The sequence below is a fragment of the Phyllobates terribilis genome, unplaced genomic scaffold (assembly GCF_046119375.1).
Source record: "Phyllobates terribilis strain yellow unplaced genomic scaffold, ASM4611937v1 Scaffold_180__1_contigs__length_3869351, whole genome shotgun sequence".
Taxonomy (NCBI): domain Eukaryota; kingdom Metazoa; phylum Chordata; class Amphibia; order Anura; family Dendrobatidae; genus Phyllobates; species Phyllobates terribilis.
The window spans coordinates 136,879-156,587 of NW_027362940.1; the positions used below are offsets into that span (position 1 = coordinate 136,879).

At 44.1% G+C, this 19,709-nt stretch overlaps 5 non-coding genes and 5 pseudogenes across 5 annotated transcripts; all 10 read left to right on the forward strand.

The window, feature by feature from the left end:
- Nucleotides 1-2,324: 2,324 nt before the first annotated feature.
- Nucleotides 2,325-2,520, forward strand: LOC141212636 (U2 spliceosomal RNA). Its single transcript, XR_012282348.1, has one exon. It is a non-coding gene; the product is annotated as a U2 spliceosomal RNA (small nuclear RNA).
- A 1,115-nt stretch (nt 2,521-3,635) lies between these two features.
- Nucleotides 3,636-3,826, forward strand: LOC141212608 (U2 spliceosomal RNA). The gene has a single exon (XR_012282323.1). It is a non-coding gene; the product is annotated as a U2 spliceosomal RNA (small nuclear RNA).
- A 1,115-nt stretch (nt 3,827-4,941) lies between these two features.
- On the forward strand, nt 4,942-5,132 carry LOC141212609 (U2 spliceosomal RNA). Its single transcript, XR_012282324.1, has one exon. It is a non-coding gene; the product is annotated as a U2 spliceosomal RNA (small nuclear RNA).
- A 6,798-nt stretch (nt 5,133-11,930) lies between these two features.
- LOC141212630 (U2 spliceosomal RNA) lies at nt 11,931-12,103 on the forward strand (annotated as a pseudogene).
- A 1,115-nt stretch (nt 12,104-13,218) lies between these two features.
- On the forward strand, nt 13,219-13,409 carry LOC141212620 (U2 spliceosomal RNA). The gene has a single exon (XR_012282335.1). It is a non-coding gene; the product is annotated as a U2 spliceosomal RNA (small nuclear RNA).
- Nucleotides 13,410-14,524: 1,115 nt separating this feature from the next.
- On the forward strand, nt 14,525-14,616 carry LOC141212646 (U2 spliceosomal RNA; annotated as a pseudogene).
- Nucleotides 14,617-15,376: 760 nt separating this feature from the next.
- LOC141212637 (U2 spliceosomal RNA) lies at nt 15,377-15,602 on the forward strand (annotated as a pseudogene).
- Nucleotides 15,603-16,717: 1,115 nt separating this feature from the next.
- Nucleotides 16,718-16,809, forward strand: LOC141212647 (U2 spliceosomal RNA; annotated as a pseudogene).
- A 760-nt stretch (nt 16,810-17,569) lies between these two features.
- Nucleotides 17,570-17,795, forward strand: LOC141212638 (U2 spliceosomal RNA; annotated as a pseudogene).
- A 1,115-nt stretch (nt 17,796-18,910) lies between these two features.
- Nucleotides 18,911-19,102, forward strand: LOC141212634 (U2 spliceosomal RNA). Its single transcript, XR_012282346.1, has one exon. It is a non-coding gene; the product is annotated as a U2 spliceosomal RNA (small nuclear RNA).
- Nucleotides 19,103-19,709: the final 607 nt, after the last annotated feature.

A 19,709-nucleotide genomic window follows, 5' to 3' on the forward strand; every position in this document is an offset into this window, starting at 1 on the left:
CTCCTGCAGGGGAGGTATCTGGGGATGAGATGATTGGCAGTATTCTTTCCTTTTATGAAACACTCTTCTCTAACGATAGTAGAGCCAGTGATGCGGAAATTAATGATTATTGCAAAGTATTAACTAATAATATTCCTGAGGAGAAAATTGGGTTTTTAAGTGAGGAGGTTGGGAAAGATGAAATTAGACGGGCAGTGGATGGCTTGGCGAAAGGCAAGACGCCAGGCTGTGATGGTCTTCCTGCTGAATTTTATGTTAGATTTTGGGATATTATAGGTGTGGAGTTTTCACGGGTGGTGCAATATGGTTTTACTCATGGGATTTTATCGGTTTCTATGCGTAGGGGGATTGTTACGCTGATTCATAAGAAAGGGGACATGAGGGATATTAAAAATTGGAGGCCCATAACATTGTTAAACAGTGATTACAAAATTATTTCTAAAATTGTGGCTGGTAGACTGGCAGATGTGATAGGTGATATGGTGGGGGAGTATCAGGCATGTGCAGTGCCTGGTAGGAAAATTTCAGATAATTTGCTGCTTCTAAGAGACTTAATTTATCAGGCTAATTTGAATAAGAATGCTCTTTTGTTACAGTCGGTGGACCTGGAGAAAGCCTTTGATAAAATATCACATAGATTTTTGTTCTCTGCTTTAAGTCACCTTGGTGTTCCGGATAAATTATTGATGGTCATTAAGAGTTTTTATTGTGGGGTCAGTAGCCAGATTTTAGTTAATGGGCATGTGAGTTCCAGTTTTAATATTTTATCGGGAGTTAGGCAGGGTTGTCCCCTGTCACCAATTCTTTTTATCTGTGTGGTGGAGGCCCTTTTAAAAAGTGTGCAAGTTGACAAGTGTGTGGCTGGTGTTTTTATTCCTGGGGGATCCGGGGGTCCAATCAAGTCTTTAAGTTATATGGATGATATTGTTTTTACTTGTGGTTCACAGGCGGATCTCAATAGAGTGAATTTGCACGTAAGGATTTTTTGTTGTGTGGCTGGTATGGCGGTGAATTGGGGAAAGTGCCAGCTTTGTAACTTTGGGAGGCAGGTTGAGGTTAACGTGGCAGGAGTGGAGAGTAGGGAGGAAATTGAGGTTCTTGGTGTCATCTTTGAGAAGGAACTGAAAGGGAAAAGCAGCCTGAAGATTCTAGAAGACAAAATGGATCAGAAGTTGAACTTTTGGAAACTAAGGAACCTGTCGCTGAGAGGGAAAGTGCTGGTAATCAAGTCTGTGATTCTCCCGCTTCTGCTGTACACTGCTTTGATTTTCCCACCTGCTGTGCTTTGGACAAAGAGAGTGACAAGGAAACTGTTTGTGTTTTTTTGGGGATCCAAAATGGAGAAACTAAGAAGAGGAATGGTTATGTGTTCTGTGGAAAATGGGGGTTGTGATTTTCCTAACATTGACTTATTTTTAAGAATGCATTATTTTTTGAACATTTCTAAATTATCCCAGTGCAATAACAGGACTGCGGACATGTGCAAATATTTAGCAGGACGGCTTTTCCAGAAATGGAGCTGGTGTGAGAAGGATTTAAGAAAACCAGTTTCGTTTGTGATACCGTTTTTTTATGTGGTGCTTAGGTCCTTCTATGATCAAAATGGGATAAGCTCCATGGTTAGACCGGACAAAAAACTGATTGTCTCAGGTATTAAGAAGAAGGAGATGTTATGTGATGTGCCGTTTTGTAATAATGCACAGTCTGGACAGGTGTGGAAGCTTTTTTTCATGCGTGGAATCAGCAACAGACAGAAGGATGTAACCTGGATGGCGTTGCATGGATGCTTGCCAACAAGGGCTTTTTTGAATGACCGGGGGATAAAGGTTCAAGAACTATGTCCTAGGGAAGGTTGCAATAAGGTGGAAACAATACAGCATATTTTTTGGGACTGTTTTTTTGCTAAAAAAGTTTTTACCTTGTTGTCACGTATGTTTGTTGCTTTAGTTGGTTTTCATTGTTTCGATTTTGAAAGGATTTTAATAGGTCAAGATTTTAAGTACTCGCAAAGGAAGCGGGCAAGCTGGATTATTTTTGTCATATATAAAGAGGTTTTATGGGACGTTCGGAATTTGGTGATTTTTAAAAAGATTGTTTTTTCCCCCATGGAATGCAGAAAGATTTTTCTTGCTAGACTGTTTTATGCCTATTTATTGGATAAAAAGAAGTATGGTGAGACAGCAGCAGAAGCACTCTGGAACTTTTCACATTGGACTTCTTACAGTAAGTAACAGTTAATTGCAGGGTTGTGTTTTTTGGGATTTTGTTTTTGTTTTTCCGAATGATGATTTGAGAACCCGTTATGTGAATATGCGCTATGATGCATAAATTAATGTGGGTCTTAATCTGAGGAAAAAAAAAAAAAAATCTGTTCTTATCAGTTTAATATCTGATACGTCCCCTATCTGGGGACCATATATTAAATGGATTTTTAGAACAGGGAGATGGAAAAAGAGCTTGCTCTGTCCACTCCACGCATTGACCTGGTATTGCAGTATCTCCAGGACCGGTGCACCCCTTCTTTAATGCAGTTTCTAAAATCAGAAAGAATTGAATTCAATGTTTTTTGTTCATTTTGCTTGTTTGTCGGATTTTGGGATGGACTCTTTGGCTTTGCTTTTCTTCTCCTCATTGGATTTTTCATGTTCAAAGTTGCAGAAGCCAGATTACAAGCTCATTTTGGTTCAACTTCAGCAACTGTGCATTGCATTGCCATGTAATGTGATGCAATGCTATCTTTCTAGCTCTCCCTTTTTACTTCCTTTTGGATAAACAGACATATTAGGCAAGCATTTTGGAGCTTTCACCTAAATAACTACAGGTGGTGAGATAAGCTGCACAATATAATTGACCTTTCAGTATATTGTTGCACACACACCATCTATTTAGCAAATGCCCTTGTTATCAACAGCAGCCTTTTAAACTCACCTGAGCTAACAGGTATGTGCGCTGGTTACTCTGCTGCGCTTAAAATTTCTTTTTTGGTTTGCTACAATGCCTTTTCTGAAACGTTGTCTCCTTCTGCTGGAACACTGACTTCTTTCATTTAATGCCTGCAGACTATAAAAGAGAACCCAACCCAAAAAGTTTGGTTGATTAGTCTGTGGCATTCTGTTAAACTGTTGCTTATGGCGGTCTCTGTGAGCTTCTCAGTGACATTCAGCCAGCCAGGTATCCTGCCTGCAGTAGATGGAATGTGGCAATGGAACGCTGGCTGCGCGTGTCATAATAGGCTCTGAGCCTTTATATACCTGTGCACAGCAGCAGCCACCTTCAGTCTGCTGCTGGACAGCCAGCAGCAGCAGCAGCAGGAGAGGTATGTAATCAGGAGCCCTCCTGCTAAGGGTAGACAGCTGCTCGTTCCACCCCACCCCCCGCCTTAATTGGTTCTCCTCCCTTCCAACGGTGTTGAGGCGGGTGGGAACAGCAGGGGGTGAAGGTGCTGTGTTTAAAGAGGTGGAGTTATGCAGATCTAAAACGCGTGGATTGCAGCAGCAGCAAGCCGAAAAGTGCAGGCATGTAAGGGATCTAGAGGTTGACAACATGTCTTCTTAACGGGAGTCCAGGAGCTCATCTCCACAAATGGACTTTTCAGGATCCTTGGGTGGCTCCGTAGTTTGAAACCAATTCTGGTTATCGCTTCTCGGCCTTTTGGCTAAGATCAAGTGTAGTATCTGTTCTTATCAGTTTAATATCTGATACGTCCCCTATCTGGGGACCATATATTAAATGGATTTTTAGAACAGGGAGATGGAAAAAGAGCTTGCTCTGTCCACTCCACGCATTGACCTGGTATTGCAGTATCTCCAGGACCGGTGCACCCCTTCTTTAATGCAGTTTCTAAAATCAGAAAGAATTGAATTCAATGTTTTTTGTTCATTTTGCTTGTTTGTCGGATTTTGGGATGGACTCTTTGGCTTTGCTTTTCTTCTCCTCATTGGATTTTTCATGTTCAAAGTTGCAGAAGCCAGATTACAAGCTCATTTTGGTTCAACTTCAGCAACTGTGCATTGCATTGCCATGTAATGTGATGCAATGCTATCTTTCTAGCTCTCCCTTTTTACTTCCTTTTGGATAAACAGACATATTAGGCAAGCATTTTGGAGCTTTCTCCTAAATAACTACAGGTGGTGAGATAAGCTGCACAATATAATTGACCTTTCAGTATATTGTTGCACACACACCATCTATTTAGCAAATGCCCTTGTTATCAACAGCAGCCTTTTAAACTCACCTGAGCTAACAGGTATGTGCGCTGGTTACTCTGCTGCGCTTAAAATTTCTTTTTTGGTTTGCTACAATGCCTTTTCTGAAACGTTGTCTCCTTCTGCTGGAACACTGACTTCTTTCATTTAATGCCTGCAGACTATAAAAGAGAACCCAACCCAAAAAGTTTGGTTGATTAGTCTGTGGCATTCTGTTAAACTGTTGCTTATGGCGGTCTCTGTGAGCTTCTCAGCGACATTCAGCCAGCCAGGTATCCTGCCTGCAGTAGATGGAATGTGGCAATGGAACGCTGGCTGCGCGTGTCATAATAGGCTCTGAGCCTTTATATACCTGTGCACAGCAGCAGCCACCTTCAGTCTGCTGCTGGACAGCCAGCAGCAGCAGCAGCAGGAGAGGTATGTAATCAGGAGCCCTCCTGCTAAGGGTAGACAGCTGCTCGTTCCACCCCACCCCCCGCCTTAATTGGTTCTCCTCCCTTCCAACGGTGTTGAGGCGGGTGGGAACAGCAGGGGGTGAAGGTGCTGTGTTTAAAGAGGTGGAGTTATGCAGATCTAAAACGCGTGGATTGCAGCAGCAGCAAGCCGAAAAGTGCAGGCATGTAAGGGATCTAGAGGTTGACAACATGTCTTCTTAACGGGAGTCCAGGAGCTCATCTCCACAAATGGACTTTTCAGGATCCTTGGGTGGCTCCGTAGTTTGAAACCAATTCTGGTTATCGCTTCTCGGCCTTTTGGCTAAGATCAAGTGTAGTATCTGTTCTTATCAGTTTAATATCTGATACGTCCCCTATCTGGGGACCATATATTAAATGGATTTTTAGAACAGGGAGATGGAAAAAGAGCTTGCTCTGTCCACTCCACGCATTGACCTGGTATTGCAGTATCTCCAGGACCGGTGCACCCCTTCTTTAATGCAGTTTCTAAAATCAGAAAGAATTGAATTCAATGTTTTTTGTTCATTTTGCTTGTTTGTCGGATTTTGGGATGGACTCTTTGGCTTTGCTTTTCTTCTCCTCATTGGATTTTTCATGTTCAAAGTTGCAGAAGCCAGATTACAAGCTCATTTTGGTTCAACTTCAGCAACTGTGCATTGCATTGCCATGTAATGTGATGCAATGCTATCTTTCTAGCTCTCCCTTTTTACTTCCTTTTGGATAAACAGACATATTAGGCAAGCATTTTGGAGCTTTCACCTAAATAACTACAGGTGGTGAGATAAGCTGCACAATATAATTGACCTTTCAGTATATTGTTGCACACACACCATCTATTTAGCAAATGCCCTTGTTATCAACAGCAGCCTTTTAAACTCACCTGAGCTAACAGGTATGTGCGCTGGTTACTCTGCTGCGCTTAAAATTTCTTTTTTGGTTTGCTACAATGCCTTTTCTGAAACGTTGTCTCCTTCTGCTGGAACACTGACTTCTTTCATTTATTGCCTGCAGACTATAAAAGAGAACCCAACCCAAAAAGTTTGGTTGATTAGTCTGTGGCATTCTGTTAAACTGTTGCTTATGGCGGTCTCTGTGAGCTTCTCAGCGACATTCAGCCAGCCAGGTATCCTGCCTGCAGTAGATGGAATGTGGCAATGGAACGCTGGCTGCGCGTGTCATAATAGGCTCTGAGCCTTTATATACCTGTGCACAGCAGCAGCCACCTTCAGTCTGCTGCTGGACAGCCAGCAGCAGCAGCAGGAGAGGTATGTAATCAGGAGCCCTCCTGCTAAGGGTAGACAGCTGCTCGTTCCACCCCACCAACCGCCTTAATTGGTTCTCCTCCCTTCCAACGGTGTTGAGGCGGGTGGGAACAGCAGGGGGTGAAGGTGCTGTGTTTAAAGAGGTGGAGTTATGCAGATCTAAAACGCGTGGATTGCAGCAGCAGCAAGCCGAAAAGTGCAGGCATGTAAGGGATCTAGAGGTTGACAACATGTCTTCTTAACGGGAGTCCAGGAGCTCATCTCCACAAATGGACTTTTCAGGATCCTTGGGTGGCTCCGTAGTTTGAAACCAATTCTGGTTATCGCTTCTCGGCCTTTTGGCTGAGATCAGGTGCAGTGATCTAACGGTTGCTGCCTTGGTCTTGGCTGAGAGGTGCCCGGGGTACCCGGCTCCTTGGCCTGGGGGGATCGTCTCACCTTTTGGTGGGACTTCACCCCCCTGCTGCTATTAGGGAGCTGGCTTAGTCCCCGGGCAACAAGTTGCGATCCCCAGGCGAAAGGCCGAGCCCGTGGTGACGGTAAGCCTTTGCCACTTTGGTGAGATGCCTTGTTCATTTCAATTTTCCACTGGCTCCGGCCAGATCAGGAACTCGGTGCGTATCGAGGTTCCAGCAAACCACGTCGGATATGACAACCCCCGTGAGTTCTATGTACAGATTTTGAGAGATCTGTTGAACGTGAAAGATCATGATGTTTACTGCCTGCAGGAGAAGGGGCAGAGTACATATATTCTCACGTTCTCGACCAAGGTTGCCTGCCAGCACTTTTACGAATGCGTTAAGGGCCACCGTAACAGCAAGCTGTTGGACGGAGTGATTTTTACGGGTCTCTATGGCGGAGTTGACGTTCCCCTTGTGGTATACATGTTTAACCCCCATGTGTCCACAGATGATATTGAGCTTTTTCTGAGCAGATATTGTACATCTGTCAGATTTACGGGGAACGTCAAAGGTCGGAGTGGTTTCTGGAATGGGAAACGACGCTTTATGGTACGCTTCAGACTTGACCCTGGGGGTGTAGAAGGCCTTATGCACCCCCCCTCCACAGTGGTGCTGGGAAGAGACCATGGCTACCTCTTCTATGATGGACAACCATTCAGGTGTCGTAGGTGTGGTGACCTTGGTCACATACAGAGCGATTGTAAGAACGAGCGGATGAGTCAGTGCCACAACTGTGGACAATGGGGTCATGCCTCAAAGGACTGTAAGAACAGTAAGACCTGCAGTGGGTGCGGAATGTCTACTCACCTGTTCAGTAATTGTCCGATGCGGACAAGGTCTCGTGGTGGCTCTCGGGCGCCTGCGGCTAGTTCCGCAGGAGTTCCTGCTGATGCCAGCAGGGTCAGCCCGGGTGACCCCAGAAAAAGCTTTGTGGACATTACTAAAGGTCAAAAACAGTCTGACTCAGTCGATGCTCTGTCGGTACCTTTGCGGAAAAACCCGGCCTCTGTAGCCGAGGTCACGCCTTTGCCTACTCCTGCAGGGGTCCAGGTTTCACCTGGTGGGGAGATGGCACCTTCTCAGAGCGGAAATGAGAGGGAACCAAAAAAGAGGCGAAAATCTGGAGCTGTTGGTACGAATCCAGATGTCCATCCAGATACCCCTGCTGATGCCAGCACAGATGTTGGACCAGATGTCTGCCCTGATGCCAGTCCAGACGGATGCCCTGATGCCAATCCAGACGGATGCCCTGATGCCAATCCAGATGGATGTCCTGATGCCAACCCAGATGGATGCCCTGATGCCAGTCCAGATGGATGTCCTGATGCCAGTCCAGATGGATGTCCTGGAACCATTCCTGATGGATGTCCTGTTGCCTGCCTGGATGATAGAGGTCGTGCAGTGGTTGGTGAACCTGTTGCTGGTCCTGATGGTCATCCTGCTCCGGAGATGATGTCCCTTGGTGCTCCTGGAGGGTCTGCGGGTATTCCACCTGCTGCAGTGCCTGGTGAGGATCGGGTGGATTCGGAGGATCGGATGGATCTCAGCGCCAGTGGTAAGAGAAGTCGTGAAGAGGCGCAGGAGGAGCATAACCTGCCTCAGATGTCCCGTAAAGTCTTTCTATCTAGTGCTGCAAAAATTCTCAGCCCAGAGGGGACTAACTTAATTGAGGATTTCACGGACTCAGATGAAACGGACAGTTTACGAACTGTGTCATCCCTTCCTTCACCTTCTCTGTCACAAATTATTGATTCAGATTCAGAGTATAATGAATCAATAAAAAACACCTAACATGGCAGAAATCCGTGTTGCCTCACTAAATGTGAGAAGCCTAAAGAGCCCTGTTAGACGGGCTGCTTTGTTTGCTTGGTTAATGACTCTGAACTTTGACATTTTTTTCCTGCAAGAATGCGGTATTGATCACGATTTGTCATACCCCAACTTAAAAATGGACTGGTCAGCAGGACCCTCTATTTGGTCAGGGTCCAATGAAAATAAAGCTGCCGGGGTTGGGATTTTATTCAAATGTCAAAATGTTAATGTTTTATCCATCACTGAAATAGTTCCAGGTCGTGCCTTATCAACTCATGTTATTTTAAATGGTTTTACCTGTCGTCTTATTAATGTTTATGCATCCCCAGAGAAAAATGAGCGTGCTTCCCTTTTTAATGTCATCCCTTTGTTTTTATCAGGTCCGTCCCCTGTGATAGTGGGAGGGGATTTTAACTGTGTCATGTTGGGGGAGGGGAGGAGTGGAGGTGATACTAATGGAAGAACAGACAAAACATCCAGTCTGTTAAAACATTTGACAACGGACCTCAAATTATTAGATGCTTGGAGAAAGTCCTACCCTACTGACCCTGGGCATACATGGAGGGGTAGAGGGATGTCATCTCGTATTGATTTTATTTTTTCCTCTTCTGATGTTTTTAAACCTAAGAATGCTGGTCTAATAGAAAATATTTTTTCTGATCATGTATTACTATACAATGTATTGCAAACTCCACAGGAAGCAAAAGTTGGAAAAGGTATGTGGAAATTGAATGTGCTCTTATTAGAAGACGAACTGGTAAGGGCGGAGTTTTATGCAAAGTATGAGAGTTGGAGAAGACGGAAACACCCAAATCAGAGTATGTTGGGGTGGTGGGAGTGTGTTAAAACCCGTATTAAAGAATTTTTTATTAAAATTGGTAAAAGGAAGGCACGTGAAAAAAGGAAATGTTTTAAAGATTTTAATGTCAGGATGCAAACTCTCCTTAAGCTTAAGGGGTGGGGAGTACCTGGTGTGGATGATGAGATTGCCAAGATCCAGACAGAAATCCAAAAATTCCTGGAACAAAAGGGTAAAGAAATTATATTTAATACCCGTGTGAAATATTTGGAAGAGGGTGAGACCTGCTCAAGGTTTTTCTTTAAAAAAATGAGTGACAAAAAACAAGTGATTACTGAGCTAGAAGGACAATTTTCCACTGAGGGCATTTTAGAGCATACTGCTAATTTTTATAGAGATCTTTTTAGTATTAAAAATGTTGATGAACCTGCTTTTACAGAGAATCTTAATGTTTTATCCCAGTTTTTAAATAAAGATGACCAGATTTTTTTAGCTAAAGAACTTTTACCCAGTGAAATTGAAGAGACCCTTAAGAGTTTTAATAAAGGTAAGGCTCCTGGATCAGATGGCCTTCCTATTGAATTTTATCTTTGCTTTTGGGATCTAATTAAGGAGGATTTTATACAAGTAGTTTGTGAAGCCTCTAAGGCTGATTTATTACCATATTCATGGCGTAAAAGTATGATTACATTAATTTTTAAGAAAGGTGATAAATCAAAGTTGGAGAATTGGAGGCCTATTTCACTATTAAATACAGACTACAAGATTTTAGCTAAAGTTGTTGCTGGTCGTCTTAAAGCAGTTATTAAAAATGTAATTCATCCAGATCAGGTGTGTGGTGTCCCCGGGAGATCAATCTGGGAGCATCTAAACCTAATTCGTGATCTTATCTGGTTTCAAAAAGATAGAAAACAGCCACTAGCTATTTTATCTTTGGATTTTATGAAAGCGTTTGATAGGGTCTCCCACTTTTATCTTTTTAAAGTTATGGGAAAGATGGGGTTCCCTGATTCTTTTATTCAGAAAATTGCGCTTTTATACAAACAGTCATCTGCCCGGATTTTAGTCAATGGTTTTTTAACTAGAGAGGTGGAGCTTCTTTCCGGTGTTAAACAAGGTTGCCCCATGTCCCCACTTTTATTTGTCTGCTCCATTGAGCCACTGTTGTGCCTGCTGCGTCGGGACAAGGTGGTTAGGGGCATTTTTATTCCGGGTGGGGGTGGACAACAAGTTAAAGCCATTGGATATATGGATGACATATCTGTATATGGCACTAGCTCAGCATCTATTAACAGAGCAATTCTAATTACTGAAATTTTTAGTGCTGGGTCTGGGTTTAAGTTGAATATAAATAAATGTGACTGTATGATTATGGGTCAATGGGAGTCAGATCCGCCTAGGGTTCCCACACAAACAGTAGGAATCAAGATCCTGGGTGTCTTGTTTAATCCTGCTAATGATGGTATTGAAAACTGGGATTTGGTTTTGAATAAATTAAATCAGAAGATCTCTTTATGGCAAACTCGAAAACTAACAATGGAGGGCAAGATTCTTGTAATTAAAATGGTTTTGCTTCCTATCATTTTGTATGCCGCTATGGTTTTTCCCCCTAATTCTCTGTATCTTAAAAGACTTATGAAGCCCATGTTTTATTTTCTGTGGGGATCCAAAATGGAGAAATTGAGGAGGGAGGTGGTATGTAAAAGCAAGAAAAATGGGGGTAAAGGGTTCCCTGATTTAAAATTGTTTTTATTTATCAAGTTTTTTGTATTTTGTTGCAAAAGCTTGAATAATGTTGGGGCTTTCTCTTGTTTTCTTAGATATACAACTGGGTTTCTTTTCCGAAAGTTGAACTTCAGTATGACTGTTAATTGTCCTTTTCTCTTATCTCCCCCTAAGCATTACAAGATCTTGGAGAAGGTCATTTCAGAATATGATCTGACCCAAGTTGATCGTCAGCTTTTATTTGATCAACGTAAGTTAACAGTTATTTGTAAGGGACATGAGGAGATGGAGGATGTGTCTAATTTTTCCATCTCCAGGTGCCGCCTGGTGTGGAACAACGTGGCCTGTCCTGCACTTAGCAACTCACAAAAGGATTTAGCTTGGCAGGTTGTTCACCAATGTCTCCCTACGAGAGCTTTTCAGCATCATAGGGGGCTGGTGGCTAGTGCTAGATGTCCCAGAGAAAGATGCGCCCCAAACGAGTCAGTGTTTCATTTACTGTGGGATTGCCCCTACGCACAAGAGCTATGACAGACGGTGGGCACCCTCCTAAAATGGATATGTGGTATACAAACCCTTAATTGTGACATTATAATATATGGGATAATTAAATGCCCAACCATGAAACAAGCACGAGTCGCATGGCTTATAATAAACTGTTTAAAAGAAGCTTTATGGAAAGTGCGCAATATATTATTGTTTAAACGTGAATTTATTCCTGTCAAAGATTGTATTGGGCTTGCTCTTTGTGAAATGTTTACATACTACCTGAGAGATTGTAAAAAGATGGGAATCAATGAAGCAAAAAAGCTATGGTGTTTGCAAATTTGGAATATGTATTTATTTATGTAAATTATATGCAAAACTGTGTTTTATGCTTTTTATGCTTTTAAGTGCATTTTAATTCTGACTCTGTATTAGTTTTATGTCATATTTTATTCCAGTATTTGTGATTTGTTTCAAATATTGTATCGGATATGTTCTTTGTGAAAAGTTTTCATACTACCTGATTGTAAAAAGATAAAGTTAAAAAGCTATGGTGTTTGCATTTGACATATGTATTTATTTATGCAAATTATATGCAAAACTGTGTTTTATGCTTTTTATGCTTTTATGCGCTTTTTAAATCTGACCTTGTATTTGTTTTATGTCATATTTTATTCAAGTCTTTGTGATTTGTTTGTAATTTATGATGTATGTCTGATTTAAATAAAGCTTGTTTGAAAACGGATCTGTTCTTATCAGTTTAATATCTGATACGTCCCCTATCTGGGGACCATATATTAAATGGATTTTTAGAACAGGGAGATGGAAAAAGAGCTTGCTCTGTCCACTCCACGCATTGACCTGGTATTGCAGTATCTCCAGGACCGGTGCACCCCTTCTTTAATGCAGTTTCTAAAATCAGAAAGAATTGAATTCAATGTTTTTTGTTCATTTTGCTTGTTTGTCGGATTTTGGGATGGACTCTTTGGCTTTGCTTTTCTTCTCCTCATTGGATTTTTCATGTTCAAAGTTGCAGAAGCCAGATTACAAGCTCATTTTGGTTCAACTTCAGCAACTGTGCATTGCATTGCCATGTAATGTGATGCAATGCTATCTTTCTAGCTCTCCCTTTTTACTTCCTTTTGGATAAACAGACATATTAGGCAAGCATTTTGGAGCTTTCACCTAAATAACTACAGGTGGTGAGATAAGCTGCACAATATAATTGACCTTTCAGTATATTGTTGCACACACACCATCTATTTAGCAAATGCCCTTGTTATCAACAGCAGCCTTTTAAACTCACCTGAGCTAACAGGTATGTGCGCTGGTTACTCTGCTGCGCTTAAAATTTCTTTTTTGGTTTGCTACAATGCCTTTTCTGAAACGTTGTCTCCTTCTGCTGGAACACTGACTTCTTTCATTTAATGCCTGCAGACTATAAAAGAGAACCCAACCCAAAAAGTTTGGTTGATTAGTCTGTGGCATTCTGTTAAACTGTTGCTTATGGCGGTCTCTGTGAGCTTCTCAGCGACATTCAGCCAGCCAGGTATCCTGCCTGCAGTAGATGGAATGTGGCAATGGAACGCTGGCTGCGCGTGTCATAATAGGCTCTGAGCCTTTATATACCTGTGCACAGCAGCAGCCACCTTCAGTCTGCTGCTGGACAGCCAGCAGCAGCAGCAGCAGGAGAGGTATGTAATCAGGAGCCCTCCTGCTAAGGGTAGACAGCTGCTCGTTCCACCCCACCCCCCGCCTTAATTGGTTCTCCTCCCTTCCAACGGTGTTGAGGCGGGTGGGAACAGCAGGGGGTGAAGGTGCTGTGTTTAAAGAGGTGGAGTTATGCAGATCTAAAACGCGTGGATTGCAGCAGCAGCAAGCCGAAAAGTGCAGGCATGTAAGGGATCTAGAGGTTGACAACATGTCTTCTTAACGGGAGTCCAGGAGCTCATCTCCACAAATGGACTTTTCAGGATCCTTGGGTGGCTCCGTAGTTTGAAACCAATTCTGGTTATCGCTTCTCGGCCTTTTGGCTAAGATCAAGTGTAGTATCTGTTCTTATCAGTTTAATATCTGATACATCCCCTATCTGGGGACCATATATTAAATGGATTTTTAGAACAGGGAGATGGAAAAAGAGCTTGCTCTGTCCACTCCACGCATTGACCTGGTATTGCAGTATCTCCAGGACCGGTGCACCCCTTCTTTAATGCAGTTTCTAAAATCAGAAAGAATTGAATTCAATGTTTTTTGTTCATTTTGCTTGTTTGTCGGATTTTGGGATGGACTCTTTGGCTTTGCTTTTCTTCTCCTCATTGGATTTTTCATGTTCAAAGTTGCAGAAGCCAGATTACAAGGTCATTTTGGTTCAACTTCAGCAACTGTGCATTGCATTGCCATGTAATGTGATGCAATGCTATCTTTCTAGCTCTCCCTTTTTACTTCCTTTTGGATAAACAGACATATTAGGCAAGCATTTTGGAGCTTTCACCTAAATAACTACAGGTGGTGAGATAAGCTGCACAATATAATTGACCTTTCAGTATATTGTTGCACACACACCATCTATTTAGCAAATGCCCTTGTTATCAACAGCAGCCTTTTAAACTCACCTGAGCTAACAGGTATGTGCGCTGGTTACTCTGCTGCGCTTAAAATTTCTTTTTTGGTTTGCTACAATGCCTTTTCTGAAACGTTGTCTCCTTCTGCTGGAACACTGACTTCTTTCATTTAATGCCTGCAGACTATAAAAGAGAACCCAACCCAAAAAGTTTGGTTGATTAGTCTGTGGCATTCTGTTAAACTGTTGCTTATGGCGGTCTCTGTGAGCTTCTCAGCGACATTCAGCCAGCCAGGTATCCTGCCTGCAGTAGATGGAATGTGGCAATGGAACGCTGGCTGCGCGTGTCATAATAGGCTCTGAGCCTTTATATACCTGTGCACAGCAGCAGCCACCTTCAGTCTGCTGCTGGACAGCCAGCAGCAGCAGCAGCAGGAGAGGTATGTAATCAGGAGCCCTCCTGCTAAGGGTAGACAGCTGCTCGTTCCACCCCACCCCCCGCCTTAATTGGTTCTCCTCCCTTCCAACGGTGTTGAGGCGGGTGGGAACAGCAGGGGGTGAAGGTGCTGTGTTTAAAGAGGTGGAGTTATGCAGATCTAAAATGCGTGGATTGCAGCAGCAGCAAGCCGAAAAGTGCAGGCATGTAAGGGATCTAGAGGTTGACAACATGTCTTCTTAACGGGAGTCCAGGAGCTCATCTCCACAAATGGACTTTTCAGGATCCTTGGGTGGCTCCGTAGTTTGAAACCAATTCTGGTTATCGCTTCTCGGCCTTTTGGCTAAGATCAAGTGTAGTATCTTTTGAAAAGGCGGTTTTGGATGTTGGCCGCCCTAGTAGATTGATACATTATGCACACTGGGGTTTAGGCGCTTGTTAGTACGCCAGGTGGCTAATATAGTCATCTGGTGGAAAGCATGGCCCCCCAGGATCGACGCCATTGGGCCGGGGAAGATCGAAAGCCCGAAGTGTGAAGTGCCCCAGGAGTGGTGACCCTGGGGTGCCTTAACTCACTGGGATTGGGAACCCCACTTGAGTTTATGGCACATTTGCACAAGCACTTCAAATTTTCTTTCTTCGCACACACCCTTATTCCGGGCCTTCTGGCCTTAGGATGGGGAATTTTTCAATTCCCGGTCGAAGGTCCGGGCAGTATTATACTGTGAAACCTTCACTATTTATTTAATTTCTTTGTCACTGTGTGTCCACTTATTCACGTGTGTCACGTCCTACTAGGATTTTGTCGGGATGCGGTTCCCTTACGGGTTCCTCTCTTGGCAGGTCTAGGGGGGGAGTGTGTGGCCATCAGGTTCCGCTCCCCCCTGAACCCCCCTGGCTCTCCTCTTTCGGGAGGAGAGCGTTGTTGGCTCCCCTCTTCCGGGAGGGGAGCACAGTCTTTGGCTCCCAGTGCCTTGCTCGGGTGAGAACTCGGGCAGGTGCTGGGGGTAAGATTGGGTCGCCTCTGGCTTCGGCTGGAGGTGGCTTTTTGTCCCTGTTCCTCGCTGTGGCCTTTTGGCTCGGAGGGACGGGGAATGGTTTGGGGGACCCTTCTCCTTTTGGAGAGGGTTTCAAGAAGACCAGCATCCTAGTGCAATTTTTTTGTGGCACTTGTCACTTTTTTAAGCGCACTCGGGTTTTGTACACGAATTCGGGCTAAAAAAAAAAAAAATAAAAAATAAAAAAAAATCTGTTCTTATCAGTTTAATATCTGATACGTCCCCTATCTGGGGACCATATATTAAATGGATTTTTAGAACAGGGAGATGGAAAAAGAGCTTGCTCTGTCCACTCCACGCATTGACCTGGTATTGCAGTATCTCCAGGACCGGTGCACCCCTTCTTTAATGCAGTTTCTAAAATCAGAAAGAATTGAATTCAATGTTTTTTGTTCATTTTGCTTGTTTGTCGGATTTTGGGATGGACTCTTTGGCTTTGCTTTTCTTCTCCTCATTGGATTTTTCATGTTCAAAGTTGCAGAAGCCAGATTACAAGCTCATTTTGGTTCAACTTCAGCAACTGTGCATTGCATTGCCATGTAATGTGATGCAATGCTATCTTTCTAGCTCTCCCTTTTTACTTCCTTTTGGATAAACAGACATATTAGGCAAGCATTTTGGAGCTTTCACCTAAATAACTACAGGTGGTGAGATAAGCTGCACAATATAATTGACCTTTCAGTATATTGTTGCACACACACCATCTATTTAGCAAATGCCCTTGTTATCAACAGCAGCCTTTTAAACTCACCTGAGCTAACAGGTATGTGCGCTGGTTACTCTGCTGCGCTTAAAATTTCTTTTTTGGTTTGCTACAATGCCTTTTCTGAAACGTTGTCTCCTTCTGCTGGAACACTGACTTCTTTCATTTAATGCCTGCAGACTATAAAAGAGAACCCAACCCAAAAAGTTTGGTTGATTAGTCTGTGGCATTCTGTTAAACTGTTGCTTATGGCGGTCTCTGTGAGCTTCTCAGCGACATTCAGCCAGCCAGGTATCCTGCCTGCAGTAGATGGAATGTGGCAATGGAACGCTGGCTGCGCGTGTCATAATAGGCTCTGAGCCTTTATATACCTGTGCACAGCAGCAGCCACCTTCAGTCTGCTGCTGGACAGCCAGCAGCAGCAGCAGCAGGAGAGGTATGTAATCAGGAGCCCTCCTGCTAAGGGTAGACAGCTGCTCGTTCCACCCCACCCCCCGCCTTAATTGGTTCTCCTCCCTTCCAACGGTGTTGAGGCGGGTGGGAACAGCAGGGGGTGAAGGTGCTGTGTTTAAAGAGGTGGAGTTATGCAGATCTAAAATGCGTGGATTGCAGCAGCAGCAAGCCGAAAAGTGCAGGCATGTAAGGGATCTAGAGGTTGACAACATGTCTTCTTAACGGGAGTCCAGGAGCTCATCTCCACAAATGGACTTTTCAGGATCCTTGGGTGGCTCCGTAGTTTGAAACCAATTCTGGTTATCGCTTCTCGGCCTTTTGGCTAAGATCAAGTGTAGTATCTTTTGAAAAGGCGGTTTTGGATGTTGGCCGCCCTAGTAGATTGATACATTATGCACACTGGGGTTTAGGCGCTTGTTAGTACGCCAGGTGGCTAATATAGTCATCTGGTGGAAAGCATGGCCCCCCAGGATCGACGCCATTGGGCCGGGGAAGATCGAAAGCCCGAAGTGTGAAGTGCCCCAGGAGTGGTGACCCTGGGGTGCCTTAACTCACTGGGATTGGGAACCCCACTTGAGTTTATGGCACATTTGCACAAGCACTTCAAATTTTCTTTCTTCGCACACACCCTTATTCCGGGCCTTCTGGCCTTAGGATGGGGAATTTTTCAATTCCCGGTCGAAGGTCCGGGCAGTATTATACTGTGAAACCTTCACTATTTATTTAATTTCTTTGTCACTGTGTGTCCACTTATTCACGTGTGTCACGTCCTACTAGGATTTTGTCGGGATGCGGTTCCCTTACGGGTTCCTCTCTTGGCAGGTCTAGGGGGGGAGTGTGTGGCCATCAGGTTCCGCTCCCCCCTGAACCCCCCTGGCTCTCCTCTTTCGGGAGGAGAGCGTTGTTGGCTCCCCTCTTCCAGGAGGGGAGCACAGTCTTTGGCTCCCAGTGCCTTGCTCGGGTGAGAACTCGGGCAGGTGCTGGGGGTAAGATTGGGTCGCCTCTGGCTTCGGCTGGAGGTGGCTTTTTGTCCCTGTTCCTCGCTGTGGCCTTTTGGCTCGGAGGGACGGGGAATGGTTTGGGGGACCCTTCTCCTTTTGGAGAGGGTTTCAAGAAGACCAGCATCCTAGTGCAATTTTTTTGTGGCACTTGTCACTTTTTTAAGCGCACTCGGGTTTTGTACACGAATTCGGGCTAAAAAAAAAAAAAATAAAAAATAAAAAAAAATCTGTTCTTATCAGTTTAATATCTGATACGTCCCCTATCTGGGGACCATATATTAAATGGATTTTTAGAACAGGGAGATGGAAAAAGAGCTTGCTCTGTCCACTCCACGCATTGACCTGGTATTGCAGTATCTCCAGGACCGGTGCACCCCTTCTTTAATGCAGTTTCTAAAATCAGAAAGAATTGAATTCAATGTTTTTTGTTCATTTTGCTTGTTTGTCGGATTTTGGGATGGACTCTTTGGCTTTGCTTTTCTTCTCCTCATTGGATTTTTCATGTTCAAAGTTGCAGAAGCCAGATTACAAGCTCATTTTGGTTCAACTTCAGCAACTGTGCATTGCATTGCCATGTAATGTGATGCAATGCTATCTTTCTAGCTCTCCCTTTTTACTTCCTTTTGGATAAACAGACATATTAGGCAAGCATTTTGGAGCTTTCACCTAAATAACTACAGGTGGTGAGATAAGCTGCACAATATAATTGACCTTTCAGTATATTGTTGCACACACACCATCTATTTAGCAAATGCCCTTGTTATCAACAGCAGCCTTTTAAACTCACCTGAGCTAACAGGTATGTGCGCTGGTTACTCTGCTGCGCTTAAAATTTCTTTTTTGGTTTGCTACAATGCCTTTTCTGAAACGTTGTCTCCTTCTGCTGGAACACTGACTTCTTTCATTTAATGCCTGCAGACTATAAAAGAGAACCCAACCCAAAAAGTTTGGTTGATTAGTCTGTGGCATTCTGTTAAACTGTTGCTTATGGCGGTCTCTGTGAGCTTCTCAGCGACATTCAGCCAGCCAGGTATCCTGCCTGCAGTAGATGGAATGTGGCAATGGAACGCTGGCTGCGCGTGTCATAATAGGCTCTGAGCCTTTATATACCTGTGCACAGCAGCAGCCACCTTCAGTCTGCTGCTGGACAGCCAGCAGCAGCAGCAGCAGGAGAGGTATGTAATCAGGAGCCCTCCTGCTAAGGGTAGACAGCTGCTCGTTCCACCCCACCCCCCGCCTTAATTGGTTCTCCTCCCTTCCAACGGTGTTGAGGCGGGTGGGAACAGCAGGGGGTGAAGGTGCTGTGTTTAAAGAGGTGGAGTTATGCAGATCTAAAACGCGTGGATTGCAGCAGCAGCAAGCCGAAAAGTGCAGGCATGTAAGGGATCTAGAGGTTGACAACATGTCTTCTTAACGGGAGTCCAGGAGCTCATCTCCACAAATGGACTTTTCAGGATCCTTGGGTGGCTCCGTAGTTTGAAACCAATTCTGGTTATCGCTTCTCGGCCTTTTGGCTAAGATCAAGTGTAGTATCTGTTCTTATCAGTTTAATATCTGATACGTCCCCTATCTGGGGACCATATATTAAATGATTGATGTATGATTGTTCAGAGCAAATTCGGCAAGTGGCAGAAACTCAGACCACCCCTCTTGATTGTCTGCCACAAAACAACGCAAGAACTGCTCAACATCCTGGTTTTTCCTTTCTGTCTGGCCATTAGATTCAGGATGATATCCGGACGAAAACGACAAATGAATTCCCAACCTGTCACAAAAGGCACGCCAAAAACGAGCCACGAACTGAGGACCCCTATCAGAAACAATGTCAGTAGGAACGCCATGAAGTCTGACAATTTCCTTGACAAAGGCCTTAGCGAGAGTTTTAGCGCAGGGCAGTTTGACGAAGGGAACCAAGTGACACATCTTGCTAAAACGGTCCACGACCACCCAGATGACAGTAAAACCCTCAGAGGGGGGAAGGTCAGTTATAAAGTCCATAGCCAAATGTGTCCAAGGAGCACTGGGGACCTCCAAAGGACAAAGTAACCCCGCAGCAGGAGTATGTGAGGACTTAGATCTAGCACATATAGTACATTGGCGCACCCACTTAATGACTTCCTTCTGCCATCCAGGCCACCAAAAACTGCGACCCACCAGTCTCTTGGTCTCAGAGATTCCGGGATGACCTGCCAACCGAGATTCGTGACACTCAACAAACAAATCTCTCCTAAAGGTCCCAGGCACAAACAACCTCCCATGAGGAGTGTTAGATGGGGCATTCTCCTGAGCTTTA